The 4,876-nt window shown below is 39.2% G+C and overlaps 1 long non-coding RNA gene across 1 annotated transcript; it reads right to left on the minus strand.

Moving 5' to 3' along the window:
• Positions 1–4,118: 4,118 nt before the first annotated feature.
• On the minus strand, positions 4,119–4,669 carry LOC148024349 (uncharacterized). Its single transcript, XR_015693276.1, has 3 exons — positions 4,546–4,669; positions 4,348–4,449; positions 4,119–4,255 (listed from the first exon to the last, which is right to left on the minus strand). It is a non-coding gene; the product is annotated as an uncharacterized LOC148024349 (long non-coding RNA).
• Between the last annotated feature and the right edge of the window lie 207 nt (positions 4,670–4,876).

A 4,876-nucleotide genomic window follows, 5' to 3' on the forward strand; every position in this document is an offset into this window, starting at 1 on the left:
TTGTAATATCAACTTTTTAACAAGCACTAATGGATAATACAAGGATAATATATTATAATTAGAAAAAATGAAGTATTTTGATTTCTAGGAGACAAAAATATTTACCTAATAATACATTTAAAATATTTATTATTCAATTTTTAGTCTCTTAAAATATAAAAAATATTAAAAAATAGATAAAAATATTAGTGATATTGTGTATCATATCAACTTTAGGACTAAGAGGATTTTGTGTGTAGGATGCTTTGGAGAATATGAAGGATATAACTTCTTACTTGATATTAGCTCTTAGGAGTCTTTTTCTCATCATACCCTCAACTATGATTCTTAATAGCACTATTGGGTTTCAATATCCGCAATTGTGATTCTTATTAGCACTATCAAATTTCAATACCTAAATTGTGGCTTGATGTCATGGGATGATACTACTCATGCTATCATATCATGGCAAATCTCTTAAGATCTCTTTCCTAGATTTGTAAGAAAAAATAAAAAGGACTTGACTTTATTTTTTTCTCTGAGAACTCTGATTCTAATACAAACTGATTTTATAATTGAAAGCATCACTACATTATTGATGCTTTATCCTTGTATATTTTTTTTCAAATGTAAGATATCTTAATTTCACAAAAAAGAATATTGACCATCAAAATAATCTTTGTGATTATAGATCTCCTTTACTCTATAGCATTCATGATCTTATTTATTTTTTAAAAATAGTTTAAAGAATATTATATGATGTTATACAAAGTTCTTTACATTAAATAACTTGAACTTTTGATAAGTCAATGGAGTTAAATAAATAAATTATTAGTAGAGTCATTTATAAAATAATATAAACTATTGATAAATCAATGGCGTTGAATAAATAAGTCATTAGTAGTCAAATTCTCATATGAAACCCATGATAATAGATATAATTATTCAATATCTCTTCAATCTTTTTCTACAGCTCAAAAGAATAGAATATACTATTTAGTAAAGATAAACTATATTCCATAACTCTTCAAGAAGATACTCTCTCTAAAATAAAAATATTTTAGTGAATTGATAGAATGATTAACAAATAAATTATTAAAAATATATATATCTCAAAAATATATAACTATTCATATCTCTTATATATTTTTAAAGCTCAAAGAAGATAGAATTTCTATAGCAAATATATACTTATGCAATATCTATTTAAAAATATAGTCTATTTTGGATCCAAATTATGTAATGATAGGTAGAAAAAAAAAGTAGAGGAACAGCCCAAAAAATTTTAGGCTTTAGGATAATGGTCACATGTGACTCTATGATAATGCTATAATCTTTATTTTTAATAAGACCTTACACCTTTTAAAAAAGTAAAAAAAAATCGTAAAAGAATTAGACTCTAAAATTTTTTGGAAAGTTTTTTAAATTTTCTTGAGCTCGTTTATTATTTTAAAGCTATTTTTAAGATAAAAATGAGTAGAGGATCCTCCTTATATGTTATAAGGGATAAGGGGAGCTGAGTGTGAATGGTCTTGAGGGAAAGGGAAAACCCTAACCCAAAAAAAACACAAAAAAGGCCATCATGATATGGTGAGAACAAGGGGGTTGTTCGTGCCATATCATGATGGCCTTTTTTTTGTGGCCTTGAGGGAAAGGGGAAACACTAACCCAAAAAATATATTAAAAAGTCACAAAAAATAGGCCATCATAATATGGCACAAATAGCGAGATTGGGTCATCACGGAACCCCCCCATTCGTGCCATATCATAATGGTATTTTTTGTGATTTTTTTGTGCTTTTTGTGGGTTAGGGTTTTCCCTTCCCCTCAAGACCATTCACACTCAACTTCTCTTATCCTCTATAGCATTAGGAAGATTCACATGCATAGTCTCTCAACACCCCCTCCCCCCCTCCCTCAATGCCACATTGGATTACAAAGCATAATAAGATGCTCCCCCTTAATTCACAATAAGATGCCTTTATAAATCAAGATACAATAAAATGCAATATATACACTACAAGATATAGACCTTATAGCAACGTTTAAAGCAACGAAAATACAAACAATAAAATTTTCCCTCGTCGTCGCAAAAAGCATCGTTATTGACGACGCCATAGAATCGTCGCTATATGCGTCGCTATATGTGTCACTATATGCGTCGCTAAATGCATTTGCGACGCATATAGCGACGGTTACAGAATATTTGCGACGCTCATAGCGACGCCAATAGCGACGCGTGCAGTAAATTTGCGACACAAATAGCGACGGTAACAGAGAAAAAAATAATTTTGTGGCAGGGCAGCAAGCTGCCCTGCCACATATAGCACTGTGTGTTGTATGAGAGCCATACAAAATAGTTTCTGCACTGCTGCATACAAAGCGTTTGCAAATAAAAAGAATGTATACTGAAATCATAAAACTGATACATTAAATAAATACATGATCGCATAAAATGCGATTGGTACAATCATAAAACGATATCACTAGTACATAGAAAATGTCTACATAGATCGGGCGACTAAAAACTAAAGGTGTGTGAGCTCTAAGGATCCAACGGCGAGCTACAAATCCTCGTCCCCCGAAAGCTCGTTCCGCTGCAAAGGAGCATCAAACGGATTCTGCAGAAAAAGAAACAACATATCAATCCACCATACAATAATGCATTCAAATATCTCATGGTAACTACGGACAAGAAAGATGAGTGACTTACAGGGCCACCGCGTCTATACAATCGGTCGATTAATGCCCTGAGACCGTGCCTCTCTGCATATCGAGTCTTAAGGCCTTGCGGATCGCGATTTGTAACGGAGTGCTGCAAAGAAAATAAAATGCTAACTGTTAGAAACATGATTGTCAGTACAAATAATATCTCAAAAAACAAATAAGCAAAACAAAAGAGAAACTTACAAAGTCCTCCAAATATGTCATGTGGCCGCTACTCCCAAGATGATGTACCGATCCGGCCTCGATTCGTGCCCTCACCGCCTCCTGCTGCTGACTCCAACGTCTTGGCGAATTTGTAGCCTCCTCCCTCAGTCGGCGCCAGTCGTCTGCATCTAACCACTCGGGCTTTGGAGCCCCACTCTTGATTGCCTTGCGTGCGTCGGATCGTCTATGTGACATATATGCACGCATGCAATCCATCATCCAGCCCGTAGAGAATCTATCCACTGCGGCTGGCACCGGGAACTCCTTGTGCAAGGATGCTACTATGTAGTCCTTGCTCCCCTCCGGTATGTTCCTCCAATGATCCAGGACGTTGTGCCGAAAAACTTGTTGGCACAACTCCCTCATGCGAGCCATCACCCTCCTCCCCTCATCATTCATGATGATGGCTCCTGACCTGCCATCCACTAGGTATCCATAACTCCTAGGAGTGTGCCTAAGATGGGCCCTCTCCCATCTCCGTCCACGCTCCTGGGCATATCTAGGAGACCCCTGTACATCCGGTGTACCGACGGGGGTACCCTCTCCCGGAGTGCCACTCAAAGGGGTGCCACCAAAGGGGGTGCCACCAAAAGGAGTGCCACCAAAAGGCGTGCCATCTGCCGACGGCTGCGCAAAAGCCGGAGTAACTGGAGTGGACGTCCCCACAGGTGTGACAAATCCTGGAGGTGACGTAGCTCCAGCTGAACAACGAGACGGAGACACCACGTCCGTGTCTCCACAGCAGCACCCCCCTGATCCTCCTGCAGTCGCAGTCCCTCCCTCTGGCCCACACTACAAGATATAGACCTTATAGCGACGTTTAAAGCGACGAAAATACAAACAACAAAATTTGCCCCCGTCGTCGCAAAAAGCGTCGTTATTGACGACGCCATAGAATCGTCGCTATATGCGTCGCTATTTGCGTCGCTATATGCGTCGCATATAGCGACGCATATAGCGACGATTGCAGAGATTTTGCGACGCTGATAGCGACGATAATAGCGACGCCTGCAGTAAATTTGCGACGCAAATAGCGACGGTAACAGAGAAAAAAAAAATTTGTGGCAGAGCCATACAAAATAGTTTCTCCACTGCTGCATACAAAGCGTTTGCAAACAAAAAGAATCTATACTGAAATCATAAAACTGATAGATGAAATAAATACATGATATCGCATAAAATGCGATTGGTACAATCATAAAACAATATCACTAATACATAGAAAATGTCTACATAGATCGGGCGACTAAAAACTAAAGGTATGTGAGCGCTAAGGATCCGAGGGCGAGCTACAAATCGTCGTCCCCCGAAAGCTCATCCCTCTGCAAAGGAGCATCAAACGGATTCTGCAGAAAAAGAAACAACATATCAATCCACCATACAATAATGCATTCAAATATCTCATGGTAACTACGGACATGAAAGATGAGAGACTTACTGGGCCGCCGCGTCTGTACAATCGGTCGATCAATGATCTGAGACCGTGCCTCTTTGCATATTGAGTCTCAAGGCCTTGCGGATCACGATTTGTAATGGAGTGCTGCAAAGAAAACAAAATGCTAACTGTTAGAAACATGATTGTCAGTACAAATAACATCTCAAAAAAACAAATAAGCAAAACAAAAGAGAAACTTACAAAGTCCTCCAAATATGTCCTGTGGCCGCCACTCCCAAGATGATGTACTGATCCGGCCTCGATTCGTGCCCTCGCCGCCTCCCGCTGCTGACTCCAACGTCCTGGCGAATTTGTAGCCTCCTCCCTCAGTCGGCGCCAGTCCTCTGCATCTAACCACTCGGGCTTTGGAGCCCCACTCTTGATTGCCTTGCGTGCGTCGGATCGTCTATGTGACATGTATGCACACATGCAATCCATCATCCAGCCCGTAGAGAATCTATCCACTGCGGCTGGCACCGAGAACTCCTCGTGCAAGGATGCTACTATGTACTCCTTGCTCCCCTCCGGTATG

The sequence above is a fragment of the Lygodium microphyllum genome, chromosome 15 (genome assembly GCF_053477565.2).
Source record: "Lygodium microphyllum isolate KBCC chromosome 15, Lygodium_microphyllum_v1.1.10, whole genome shotgun sequence".
NCBI classification, from domain to species: domain Eukaryota; kingdom Viridiplantae; phylum Streptophyta; class Polypodiopsida; order Schizaeales; family Lygodiaceae; genus Lygodium; species Lygodium microphyllum.